The sequence below is a fragment of the Sciurus vulgaris genome, assembly GCF_902686455.1.
Source record: "Sciurus vulgaris genome assembly, chromosome: 15".
Taxonomy (NCBI): Eukaryota; Metazoa; Chordata; class Mammalia; order Rodentia; family Sciuridae; genus Sciurus; species Sciurus vulgaris.
In genome coordinates this window covers 76,535,512-76,550,504 of record NC_136476.1, presented here as the reverse complement: position 1 = coordinate 76,550,504, position 14,993 = coordinate 76,535,512, and the positions used below count along the sequence as shown (strand labels likewise).

The window sequence follows — 14,993 nt, the reverse complement described above, 5'->3', positions numbered from 1 at the left end:
TATTATATACTGATGTGAGAATTTTTTGTTAGTATCTCCAATAGGTTAGTCTACAAGATGTATTAAAATCTATGGTTGCTGCTGTACAACAGGTTTTGAAATATTTACTACTTTACATTTTTACTGATATGAATATGTTGCAGGATAGAAAGCAAATTTTACTTATGAAGTAAACTAATACCAAAATAAATTTTAAATAGATGCCAAAACACCTCCAAGCCCACATTCATTTAGGGCTCTGAAAATCATCTCTCGTATAATACATGGGAGTAAACAGCTGTTTGTGCAAACTCTTATTTAGAACTTTGTAATTCTGGAAGAGTAAGAAAAACATTTGATCACTGGAAACAAATTCAAAAAATCTTATAAGCTAGCATATTCTTAGGTTGTTTTATAGAGAAATAGAACAAAGACATAACTTTTATTTTAAAATAACATTTTTCTGTATACTATTTGTTATTCCTGTAATTATACCAATGTCAGAATTATCTTTTTTTGTATACTTCAATATTTTTTACTTAAAAATGGAATTTTAAAGGTAGCCATCTTGGTCAGAAGTACCTCATCTTAACCTTCATCTTGTTACAGTTCATTTGTTTCCATAAATAAGTGGTTTATATCTTAGGAGGTATATTAAGCATATCACATCAAAGTTCATGTTAAGATCATGGAAAAACAAACTAGACTAAAAATTGGATGTTAATAAATGGTCAGAGAGTGGTTTTTCAGAAAAAGGTACTGAGTATGTTGAGATTTAAGTGTAAATGATGTATAACTAGTAGAGTCTGGAAAGCTCTGTGTTTTTCAGTGCACTTTTGTCTTTAAATGGGCATAATTTGCCTTCCTGGTCTTCTATATTAATTAGATATCAACTATAGTCAAAAGAATGAAAAGAAAACTTTTTTCCTGGTGACTTTTGTGAATAAGATGTCAAATGAGTTGATATTTCTATTGATCAGACTTGTTACTGTCCTTAAGCCTTATTGTAGACTCATCTGCTAGTTTGATCATAGTAAGCCACTTTTAGGTCAATTTGGAATTTTTAAAAGAAGTATTTTAATGTTTTGTTATTGATAGTATTAAAAATATTTTATTTTGCTTCTGAGAGGCTCTTCCCCATCTCAAATTATATGTATGATAATAGTATAATCAAGTTCATATAAATGTCATATTTGGTATTATGGTATTCATTTATTCAACAGTTGAATATTTACTTTCTTGATACCAAATACTGTACTTTTGTGCAGGTAATTTCATAAAACTAGTGAGAGATAAACTATAAATAAGACAATGGGTTCCATTCCATAGGAGCTTCTAGTTTAGTAAGGACATTAAGAAATATATATTTTTATAGGTATAAGAAATATATATATGTATATGTGTGTATATATATATATATATATGGAGAAAATATTGACAGAAAGGAGGATAGTGAGAATGGTGCCATGACAGCAGTGTTTCTGTACATAATTCTTTAGAAATTTTGCATTTTTTGCATTAATACATCAGACAATCTAAGTTTGTGTTGAATTTATGGAAATACCCAGTCTAGGGTTTCTTTTCAGGTTCATACCCTTCCCTATGCTTACCATTCTTTCTTTGTTGCAGGCTGAAGGAATTGAATTGCTACCACCCACACTAGCCCATGAGATTTTAGTCCCCTATGAACCTTGCTGCTGAGTGTCCTCATACTCACAGTTCTTTCAGTGTTGCTAAAAATAAATTGAATGACTCTTTCCTTTTTAAAAGTTTTTAAAATGGTCAGTCTTTATAGGGAGGCCTTTGCGGGTAGCAAACAGAAATGTGGAAATTGCAAGTTTATATAATTGACAAACTTTTCCACAAATATGACTCACATATAGTTATACCTCCAATTTTTTCCAATTAATTGCTCTGATTCTCTTATACCTCAGTAACATAAAGTGCAATACTGTCCTTTAGAGAGAACTCATTCTCCAACAGTTAGTTACCAATTGTTCAATAACTCTAGGGGTCAGTCCTTCTATGATGGTAGGCATAAAAGGGAACATGATTCCGATGGGCTAACTGATATTGCTGTTTCTCATTGCAATGTGAATTGTGGCTAGAAGCCTGATCCCTGAACAACCTGGTGAATGATGCCTGCTCACTACTGCAGTGATGCTCTCAGTGGTCCAGATCCTGCAGAGTCAGCAGTTTGGTGGTTTTTTTTTTTTTTTTTTTTTAGGGAGGATGAAACTATTCCCTTAAAGCCAAGTTCTTTCAAGGATACTCTAAATTGGGGCTTCTAAGTTGTAGATCTCCATAGTCAGCTCCTTCAGCTTATACATGCAGCCATATTCAGTGTGCAAGCCAGTCTCAGGAGATTGAGGACATTTTGTAGAGTCTTTTCACCAACCAATCCTAAATCCTCCTCTTTCCAAGGGTAAGACACCATTCTTTAGCCATTTGAAATACAAAGGGTTTTTAAATAAATATCTAAAGTTGTAAAGTAACTGACTTAGTCAGGAGCATCTGCTTCAAAGTTATTTTCTACTTTTGCCTAAATGGAAAAGCAATTGTAAACTTCTCTTTCTGAAGAAGAAAGAAACCACACTTTTAATCTCTAGTTAAACATCTTCCTAATGGAGTATTTCACTACCCTTAAAAAGTTTTAAAGTCTTATATCGCAGTGTTTTCTGGTCTATAGTTTGATTTCATTCTGAGACAAAAATACCACAAACTTGCAAATGATACTAACATTATTACTATAGACTATGTAATTCTTACCTGAAATACTTAGGACCAGAATTATTTCAGACTTTGTAGCTTTTCAGATTTTAGGATATTTGTATAGACTTTACCAGTTGAGCATCCCTACTCCAAAAATTCAAAGTCTGAAATTCTTCAAAATCCAAAACATTTTTTTTCAGGGATTGAACCCAGGGGTGTTTAACCAGCCCTTTTTGTTTTTTATTTTTATTTTGAGATAGGGTCTCAATAATTTACCCAGGCTGGGCTTGAACTTGCAGTCCTCCTGCCTCAGTCTCCTGAATAGCTGGGTTTACAGGTATGCAGCACTGTACCTGACCAAAATCCAAAGCTTTCTGAGTGTAATGTCTGTGCTCAAAAAGTTTCAGATTTCAGATGTTCACATTAGGGATGCTCAATCTGTTCTATCATCAACTCTGGAATGAACAGCTTTAACATTTATTGAACGTTTGCTTTCTACCAGGCTAAGTGCTTTATATGTACTAAATTATAAGGATAAAACAATATTTAATTGAAGTGGTATTGTTCTAATTTTACAGATGAAGAAACTGAAACTTAATTTGCCTGAAAACAGACAATGATAAAGTGGTAGAAATAGGCTCAAACCACATCCGTCCAGCTCTACTACCTTCCTTGTTTGTTAATTGCCTTTAAATTTCACTATCACATAGGTAAATTCCTAGCATTAGAAATTATCATTTGAGGACTAGAGTAGTGACTCTGTGGTAGAGCACTTGCCTATCATGTGTGAGGTACTGAGTTCAAATCTCAGCACCACATATAAATAAATAGAATAAAGCCCATTGACAACTAAAAAGTATTTTAAAAAAGAAATCATCATTTGAGTGATAACATTAAATGATATACTATACCATCAGTGATAAGTCATGTGGATATTATGTACCCCCTAATATGATGAGATGAGAAAGGGTACCTTCTGTGATATTCTTCCTCAGAATTCATAACCTCAGTCTAACTGTGACAAGACATCAAATGAACTCAAGTTGAGGGATATTTTACAAAACACCTGACCAACTCTTGAAAAACTTCAAGGTTGTAACAGACCAAGAAAGACTGAGAAACTGTCAGATTGGAAGAGTCTAAGGAATCATAATGAGTAAATGTAAGTGATATCCTAGATTGAAACCTGGAAGAAGGACAATGGGAAACCATTCCTTTAAGATAGAGAGTTAATTGATTAGTATTTGGAGCAACCAAAGGAAATATGGATGATTTTATATATTTATTTTCCTTTTAGCACTGGGGATTGAACCCAAGGCCTATGAATCCTAGGCAAGCATTCTACAACTGATGTACTCCCCCAGCCCCAGGTTTACTATTTTATTATGGGGGCAAAGTTACTGGTCCTAGTGATTCTTAGCCTTGAGTTCAGAAGAGGAATTAGAATAAGGAAAAAACTTACTTTGTTGCCATGAGGACTTGCTACTTTAGATATGTAATCAGAATATGCTTAGAAAATCCAGTCAAACTCATAGCCTGATTTAATATCCTTTTTATTTGAAGTTTAAAAAGAAGAGCCTCTAGAACTTATGAGAGGAAACTTAATCTGAAATAGAAGAACTTTTGTTCCCACAGAGAAGGCTTTGTCTTCTTGTGTCCCCTGAAAGAGAATTAAATCAGCATGACTTTTGCATCTCAGATTTTTTTTTTCATAGCAAGAAATGTGCTTTTTGGAAGGTAGAGAAAAATACAGGACTTTTAACTTTTTTCCCCCCCTGGATATGATTTCCACTCAAAATATCTATATTTGTCAATTCCAGAGAGAGATTTGAACTTGAAGTTTTTCTAGATTTCCTGTGAAAAGGGACATATGTTTCAACCTTGATTATTTTAGCAAAGTATGTAGGACTAGCTCAAAATTATGAATTTCATTATTATGGTTCTGCATAGATTAATTCTCAGCACACATTTCATGTACTTCAACAATTTGTGGTTTTTTAGGTTGAATTGAAAATTTAACTGATTATAAAAACATAAAATCATATAGATTAATAAAGTATCATGTGATGTTTCAATATTTGTATACATTGTATAATGTTTAAGTTCGGTTAAACTTATCTCCTCAAACATTTAGCATTTTTTATGGTAAAAATATTACAATCCCTTCTTCTAGCTTTTTAAAATATACAGTACATAATTGTTCTCTATAGTCATCTTACTGTGCAACAGCACACCAGAACTACTTACTCTTATCTATAATTTAGTACTCATTGATCAACCTTTTCCCGTTCATTCTTCCTGCTATATTTCCCAATCTCTGGTAACCACCATTGTACTCTCAATTTCTATGAGAACAGCTTTTTTCACATTCCACATATGAGTAAGATCATGTGATACTTGTCTTTCTTTGTCTGGCTTATTTCACTTAACATAATGATCTCCAGTTCCATCCATATTATTGCAAATAACAGAATTTCATTCTTTTTTTTATGACTGAATAGTATTCTTTTGTATGTATTTCTTCATCTATTCATCAGTTGGTGTGGACAGTTAGGTCATCTGCATTTTTGGTTACTGTGAATAGTGTTGAGATAAACATGGAAGTGCAGAGGTTTCTTCAATATACTGATTTCATTTCCTTTAGATATATACCCAGCCTGGTGCTGGGTGTACAATCCCAGTGGCTTGGGAGGCTGAAGGAGGAGGATCACAAGTTCAAATCCAGCCTCAGCAACTTAGTGAGACCCTTAGTAACTTAGTTAAACCCTTTCTCAGAATAAAAAATAAAAAGGGCTGGGGATGTGGCTCAGTGACCAGTGCCCCTGGGTTCAATTGCTGGATTATGTGGTAGTTCTGTTTTTAATTTTTTGAGAATCTCCCTATACTGTTTTCAAAATAACTGTACAAATTTATATTAATTTATATTACTACCAAGAGTTTGCCTGGGTTACCTTTCCTCCAGTGAATTTTTCCATCTTCCTGTTATGTTTATAAATTAAGTTGGTTTCCAGGGAATGTAAATTACTAGTATCTATAAAATCATTTCCAATTAATAGTTCTTTTCTTCTAATTTGATTCTAACAACAACTCTAAGAGTTAGATAAGGATGATTATCCACCAAATTACAGATGAGAAATAATAATAAAAAAAGATTACATCATGAGCCCAAGCTTCAATGACCATGAACTACCAGAATGAATCAGTTCAAAGTCTTCTAACACAGTATTCCACATTCTTTCACTAAGTTAAAGTTCCATGGCATTCAGAATTGGGTTAGTATAGATATCCCAGTGTTCTAGATCAGGGAGACACAGGAAAAGTATTGACAAATAAGTTCCTTTTTCTGTGGAATAGGAAAACTTTGGGTAGATTCTCAATACCTTCAAGTTTGCTTTATCCTAATACTATACAGGAAGGACATAGATTTGTTTTTCACATTGCTGAAAACCATGGTGAAAATACAGTTTATATTGTCAGTAACAAAAACCCTTCCTCTCTTTTTTCAATTTCCAACACATATACTATGACCATTTCGTTAATTTTTACTTTTGCTTGTCTTGAGTTGATGTTTTAAAGGGTTCAGCAATTGAATAGAATGTCCAGCAAAACAGATATTATAGATATTTGAAGGAAAATTTTCACAGGGGATTATATTACCTTTATTGACTGACTTATTTGTCTGAAGAAGCTGCATGATCCAGGAGAGGCAACAGGACAAACAGAAGGAAGTTACATTAATGAACACCATTAAACTAATGTGCTTGATGCTTTACACTTAGAACCTCTCTTCTTGAAACAACTCATTCATCTTTCTCTTAGAGACTGTGTTACTTAGCAACATGGCATAACTAGTAAATGACAGAATTTAGATTCAAGCCCAGACCTATCTGGCTCCAAGGCTTTTCCCACTGTACCCTGAAATAGAATGGGCAAAATTAGACATGGCAGTATGAACATCTCAATATGAAATGCAGGACTCAGTATGGATGAGCATGAATCAACAACTTAGGTGCTGACCCATGGGACTTAAATCAAGAAATCAGCTTGAACTGCAAAGGAAACAACTGTTTCATAAAAGGTGAAGTGAAGTAATGAGAGTATATATAGAGAATCACTTGGAAAGAAGAGATAGGAATTAGGACATTATAATTATCAAAGCTGAGTTCATGGTTTGAGGTGTCAGAATGTCTGACTTGCTGGACTTTAAATGGCAGCCATTTGATGTCTGAAAGCATGTGTCATGGACCTACTCATTGGGGTGGGAAGTAGGGAGGAGGGGTAACTGGAACTAGGAGCCAGGCATTGAGAAACTGGAACAATAGTTGTAATTCAGTCATAGAGAACATAGAGGCCTAAGGTCAAAGGAACTTGCAGCAAATGGAGCTTGATGCTACACACTGGGGTCGATTGCCTTAAATACCCTTTTCTTAGGTCAGGATTGATACCAAATTAATGATTCAGCACTAAGACTGGAGGTAGAAATTAAGTAATTTTATCGGTAAAGTACAGGTATATAAAAATAGAGTGAAATAAGTACAATGATATTTTTCCAGTTAATGTAATTCAGTGATTCTCCAATTATGGTCCCCAGATCAACAATATCAGCATAACCTGGGAACTGGTTAGACATGCAGATTCCTGGGACCAATCCAGAACTATTGAATCAAAAACCTCAAGGTAGGGCCCAGCATTTAGTGTTTCAACAAGCCCCGCAGATGATTCTGTTGCATGCTAATGTTTCAGAGCCACTGATATAGTAGACATAATGTGGTCCCCAAAAACCTAAGGCTGACTTACATGCAAAAGAAAACCAGAACTAAAAAGAGGAGGTTGATGGAGCGGTCCTCTATTTTTTGTTTATCTGAGTTTTATATGAGTTAACAAGGCCCATTTGGCACGGACATAGTAGATTAATCCAAAATCTATTAATAAGAGTTAAGCAAAGTAGATTTTTCTTTGAGGGATAGTATATATTTTTTCTTTTTTCTTTTTTTTTAAATACGTTTTTAATGTAAGCTTTTCTTTGTCCTACTTTAAAAAACAAACCCAATAGATCTGTGTCATGCAAGATCTATTGTCCCATCACGGACCACTCATTAAATCTCTCACTTTGCTCATTTAGAATTTAGGATGAATATCCCATTTCCAGTATTCTGAGAGGTTTATTCAAATGTGACATAAAGCATCGAGTTTTAGTGCATGGAAAATATTAAATGGGCTAAAATGAAAACAAACATTACTTAGAAGCTGTCATGAGTTAATGAAGAAAGTTTACGTAGATTTTTGGAGCCAGATCATGCAGTCATTAAACAAAGTTCGCAAGCTTATTACGTGCAAGGTATTATGCTAGGCACTGGGAATGCAGCAGTAGACAAAACACACATACAAATCCTGATTTCATGGAGCTGACATTCTAGATGGGGAGGGAGATTATAAAAAAGAAAGTCAGAATTGTTTTGAGACAGAGCAGAAGCATTGTCTCATTTCATTGGCAATTATGTTTTTAAAACTCATTTATCAGAGGAAATATTTAAATGACTACTGAGTTAGAAGATTAACATAAAAACTTCTTTTGGGGGTACTGCAAGTTTGTTAAATAAGGCACATTAAATCCTTCTGACTTGCTTTTATTAAATTTATAGAGGTAATCTATAAATAAGAAGAGAGAAAAAAACACTGTATTAGGAGACAAATACCCAGTTTCTTATTCTGCCTGCCATTGTCTGTGTTATCTGGAAAACTAAGTCCATTCGTGTTACTGAAGCTTTACCAGGTGAGAATGTTCAAAGCATTAATATTTCACCACATGTGGTGTTCCTACTGTTTGGAAGGCACTTAAATGTTTAATTTTAGTCAATCCTTACAATCTTTCGAAACAAGCATTATCACTCTTCTGTTTCAAATGTAGAAACAACTTGTTAAATACTCAAACAGCTGGAAAGTGATAAAACTGAGATTTATGAATGTCATAGTATAATTTTAAGGACTACATTGAGTAATTTGTGAATATTATGCTGTGTACTTTATTTATAACCCATAGTAGGAACTTAATAAATATTAACAGTGCCTCCTGAGCACTCTACTCCCTATACAGTTCAGTATTTGGGTAGAAAGGGCTTGATCTTTAGTACTATCAGTATCAACATTTAAGGTCAAACAGGTTGTTTGCTAATCTGAAAACTAAGCCACTGCTTATGCTGACATTCCTGTGAGAAATGAGTCAAAAATCCTGCACCGCATGTTAAATTGCTGGAACACAGTATATACAGAGATCAGGTGTTAATGATTACACTTTCATGAAGTGAGACTTTCATGATGGTTACCACATGTTAACAGATCTGAGAGGCAACCTCTTATCTAGACGATATCTGGTCCCCATGTTTATCTCTACATTTTCTTTTCAAAATGACTTTTGAAATGCAGAAATCTCCATAAAAATAATGAAGTCGAGTGAGTTTGAGAATTCCTCTGGCTGTGTTTTTTCTGTTAAAAAAATTAAAGAAATTAAGAAATAACTTTTCTGATTGAGTTAAGTTAGACTTCCCAAGTTTTGGCCCTGAAAATATGATACTTTTTACTTTTTTACCTTCAAGTTTTACTTTTGACTTTTCAAGTAGACTTTTAAATTTGATTTTGGTAAAATCAGTTACTAGAAAGTATTTTTTCAATTAGATTATATTCTTTTCTGAGTATTAAGAATTTCTGTCTGAATATAGATTTCCTCTAAACGTATTTTGGACTATTTGTTCTCAAAGATACAAGGAATGTTTAGCATAATAGCCCAATGTTTCAACAATAAAGCTATCCTTTTTTCTTCTAGAAAAGGAGCTTTGCTCATTGCATAATAGTCTTTTCCAAGACTGTAGATAGAGAAACAGACAATCTTTTGCCAAAATTTCCAATTATTGAGTTTCTTTCATAACAAAAAATAAAACTATTTTTTTATTACTTTCACTAAACTATGTCACAAACATGAAGTTAGAATTGTTAATAAGTTTTCATTTGTTTATCTTCCCATGTAAAAACACTTTCTAGGGAAAAAAATTTTCTTAGCTACCTCTTAAAATTTATTTTTAATGTATTTAGAGAACCTATAATCAGCAATTTTTTATTGATTTCAGACTGTATTTCAGTTGGGCACTGCTAAGTTCCCTGTGGTTGCAGTCTTTAAATCTTACAATAACCCTACAAAGTTTGGAATAATCATCTTCCTTTTACAAATGAGAATACTGAGGCTAAGAGAAAAAGTGCTTTTGCTAACTAGCCACTAGCAGAGCTGGAATATGAACCAAACTCTGTCTCTTTAGACTGTTTTTTCCCCTAAACCCCAATACCTTCCTTTTCTGTATTCTACTCTTCCCAACCTAATCAATATGATTATAAAATAATGGAAATTTTGAACATTCTCCACCCTCTCAAATAGAAACAAACACTTAAAAAACAATTTAACTAGTATTTCTGTGACATAAATATGTGACATATCTTGAGATGATAAACTTTCAAGATTCTTTTTGAAAAATTAATAACTTCATTTATACTTATTTATAACATCTATATATGTTTCAAGAACTAAGCTTGGAGTTTTTTCTTTTTTTTTTTTTTTGATGTCTGTTTCTTTTTTTTTTTTATTTTATTATAAACAAATGGGATACATGTTGCCTCTCTGTTTGTACATGGCGCAAAGGCATACCATTTGTGTAATCATAAATCCACATACAGTAAGGTTGTTTGATTCATTCTGTTATTTTTTCCCTTCCCCCCACCCCTCCCACCCCTCTTTACCCTCTATACAGTACTTTCTTCCTCCATACTTGCCCCCCTCCCTAACCCTAACTCTAACCCTAACATTAACCCTTCCCTCCCCCACTTTATGTGTCATCCTCCACTTATTAGCGATATCATTCATCCCTTGGCTTTTTGAGATTGGCTTATCTCACTTAGCATGATATTCTCCAATTTCATCCATTTGCCTGCAAATGCCATAATTTTGTCATTCTTTATGGCTGAGTAATATTCCATTGTGTATATATACCACAGTTTCTTTATCCACTCATCAATTGAAGGGCATCTAGGTTGGTTCCACAGTCTGGCTATTGTGAATTGAGCAGCTATGAACATTGATGTGGCTGTATCTCTGTAGTATGCTGATTTTAAGTCCTTTGGGTATAGGCCAAGGAGTGGGATAGCTGGGTCAAATGGAGGGTCCATTCCAAGTTTTCTAAGGAATCTCCACACTGCTTTCCAGAGTAGCTGCACTAATTTGCAGCCCCACCAGCAATGTATGAGTGTACCTTTCTCCCCACATCCTCGCCAACACCTGTTGCTTGTATTTTTGATAATCGCCATTCTAATTGGGGTGAGATGGAATCTTAGGGTGGTTTTGATTTGCATTTCTCTTATTACTAGAGATGTTGAACATTTTTTCATATGTTTACTGATTGCTTGTACATCTTCTTCTGTGAAGTGTCTGTTCATTTCCTTAGCCCATTTGTCGATTGGATTATTTGTATTGTTGGTGTAGAGTTTTTTGAGTTCTTTATAGATTCTGGAGATGAGTGCTCTATCTGAAGTATGAGTGGCAAAGATATTCTCCCACTCTGTAGGCTCTTTCTTCACATTACTGATAGTTTCCTTTGCTGAGAGAAAGCTTTTTAGTTTGAATCTATCCCAGTTATTGATTCTTGCTTTTATTTCTTGTGCTATGGGAGTCCTGTTGAGGAAGTCTGGAGTTTTTTCTTTTAATTTTGTTTATTTATTAATTTTTTTCTTTTGATGCTGGAGATTGCACATAGGGCCTCCTACATGCTAATCACATATTCTACCACTAAACTACACCCCAAAAAGTAACTTTTTAATTAAAATCTTGCAATATTGTTCATACCCATGAGTGTATAGATTACACAACATTGACATGGTAAGAAAATGTGTAGTATATGCTTCATTACATTTAGTGTAGCATATACATATGCTTTTTTAAAAATATATTTTTTAGTTGTAGATGGACACAATACCTTTATTTTACTTATTTATAAGTGATGCTGAGGATCAAACCCAGAGCCTCACATGAGCTAGACTAGTGCTGTACCACTGAGCTACAACCCCGGCTCTGCATATGTTTTTTAATGAATATTCTATATTTTTCTTTGTGACAAAATTCTATATACTATGTTAGTACTTTACTATAAATTCACATCTTTAAGAAGTGATACCAGATGAGCAAATTCTATCTTAAAATTTTTGTTAGCTGATCTCAGTAGTATAGATTTCTGATTGTTATTCAAAATCCAGTTCTGAACCCTTATTCTCTAGATATGAAGCTGTGGATCTTTGTTTCTTGTTTATTTTTGAATCTATGGCTAAGCTATAAGTGATCTGTTAACAGGCCTTTTTTTGTTTTTGTTTTTGCATTGCATTTATATCATCGACCTTTGCTTCAAAAAGAATTCAACAGTCTTTAACAGAGAGAAACCATGAAAGGGGGTGCTGTAAAGGCTTTATTGTATAAAAGAAGTCACACAGGCAAAGCTTTATGTTTGCTGAGTGATTTAATTCTTCTACATGTAGAAACTGGCCATGGGCCATGAGTAACATGATGGAAAAGCACTTCTATTACAGCCCCACAACCAATCTTTATATATATATATAAAAGTATATATATATATATATAAAAGTATATATATATATACTTTTAAAAGTATATATATATATATAAAAGTATATATATATACTTTTATATATATATATAAAATATATAAAATATATATATAAATACATAAAAAATATATAAAAAAGTATATATATATACTTTTTTTAAAAGACAGAAAAGCACCTCCTTTCCTATTATTTTAAAATCTACCCAGGAAAGAGTGAAGCTTGGTATCGAGATTTAATCAGTGGCTTTATCTGGATTCATGAAGTTACTCTTGGATTTTTTTTTTCTTAAATAGACAACTAAGGAACAGATTCTCCAGGGGAAAAGATGCCTGCTTACATCAGTCTTTTGAATGCTCAGAACAGAATTTTGAAGGAAAAGCCCCTGATAGGGCTAGCAACTACTTTGGAACATTGGCCATGTTATGGCTATATGATATTACGAAGTGATTCTGTATTTCAAGATAATACCTTTTACTTATAGGTGGTGGGTTAAGCAGACCCCATCACTAGAAGTAACTGTTTATCCTCTTGTATACTGAATAATCTAACATCTTGAAGGGAGTGAGGAGCTAGCATGTTTTGATTAACATCTAGAAAACCTTGGAAATTGGCTAATGTCGTGTTCTTAGCCATTCTTTGAAAGGAACATGATATCCTTTGTAATTTTTTGATAGTATAAAGGGACTTAAATTAACTGTTTCTTTCTTGTTGAGTAATAAGATATTTTTGTACTTCATATTTGATGAATACAGATTTACTTTGCCAGATCTTCTAGTACCTTGGAGTATACTGGTGTGAGACTGAGTATGTATGTGTGTGGGGGGTTTCTTTTTGTGAAGTTACTTAAGAGACATGCATGGTAAATTTCTATTACATTTAAAAAAAACAATGCTTATCTTCTATATCATCAGTACAAAGTTTAATTAAGCTTTAATATAGCTTAAACATAAAAATATTTGGGTTTGTATCTCTGAGAACCTTGGACTTTGTTAGGTAGATGTTACTCTTTGAGCAGCTCAGCTCGTTACGGAAAACCTGAAATTTACTTGGCAGTAAGAAAGGAGACTGGTATTTATTCTGGACAAAGCAGAAAAAGTATCACGGAAGTCAAAACCTGTATAGATGATAAATTGTGATGCTCGGAATCTATAGAATGATAGTGTGAAAAGTCTGGCTTGGTATAAATAAACCTGCCTCACTAGCTGTAGACAGTAGCTTTATCCTCTCTGAATTCTCTCAATAGTAAAATGAGGATTATGACCTTTACCTACTAGGGAATTACCTTGAGGATTAGAGAGAATGTGTATTTATCAACGCAGCCTCGATAAAGGGAATACATTATTATTATTTATATTCATTATTATACTACTCCTGCTTTTAGATGCCTCCATTTTACATTTTCTGTAAAGTTAGTTGTTCACCAAGAAATTACATGACCCAATACGTTACTCAGCTTTTAATAGGAATAGAGAATTCAATAGGTTATTACTTAGGATACAAGACTTTAAGATGTGGTAAGTATAAATTATTATACAATCCTGGCTTTCTTTCTTTTCTGGACTGATTTTATTTAATTAAAACTCTGAGAACTGTGGTTTTTTCTAATTTTTAACATTGAGGCACATCCCAAGTTAAAATAATAATAATAATAATAACCTTAGATTTATATACTACAAATAGAATACATATGCTTGAAAGATGTGTTATTTCCATTCTGCAAAATTCAATGCTGGGTTACAATAACTCTCAAATTTAGAACTTCTATTTTTAGTACAGAAATAGAAGTATATGAGGTAGGGAGTAGGGGATTGCTTTAACTGATGCATAAAATCTGTGTGTTAACAATTTTAGCTTGGGCTCCTGAACTAAAATTAACAATTCCAGAGGGACTCTTTATTATGAGCTACATCTCTAAGAAAAATTGTTTTTAAAAGCAGTTTCACCTTAAATTGTCTCTTACTCAATATGACTGTACCAGAATCTATTCAGATGAAATCTAAAATTTTGAGGTCCAGAATGAGTATATTAAGAAAGGTCACTATTGGAAAAAAGGGAAAGTATATAATTTTTCTGAGAATTCTAATAATTTGTGTTGCCCTTCATCTTTCTTTCCCCCAACAGTGCTTAATTCTAAAATTTAGTTAATATATTTATTGAGCACTTGTCATGTGTTATTAAGTGCCTTCAACAAACCAGGCATTATATTTTATATCCTTTCTGAGGGGTAACAAGATGGCTAATACATGGTCCTTGGACTAAGGAAATTTATAAAGTGTGTGACATAAAAACAGTTTGTTACAGTACTTGATCTCTATACTTATGCTAGGTCTTAATGATAAGAAGACTGCATAATATGGTCTTTTCCTTGTGGCTTTTACAATCTAACTAGAAAAATAAGAGTTAGCAGAGTGTAAGAATATAGAACAAATTACATTAGGATCAAAATGTCTGAATATAAAGTGAATATAAAGTCAAGAAGCCAAAAGATCTCTGTGGACCAGTTGAGAAAAGTTTCATGGAAAGCAGAGAAAATTTTAGAGGTAAAGAGGAGGAAGAACATTATATTAGGAATGATTATAAGAGAAAAAACAATACCAAGAAATATTGGAAAGAATTTTTTTTTTTCTTGGTACTAGAGGTTGAACCCA

General features: G+C 33.2%; 1 protein-coding gene across 1 annotated transcript in view; it reads left to right on the top strand.

The window, feature by feature from the left end:
* MEGF9 (multiple EGF like domains 9) overlaps window positions 1-14,993 on the top strand; it is an 89,488-nt gene that overhangs the window by 48,120 nt on the left and 26,375 nt on the right. The gene's annotated exons all lie outside the window — the stretch shown is intronic.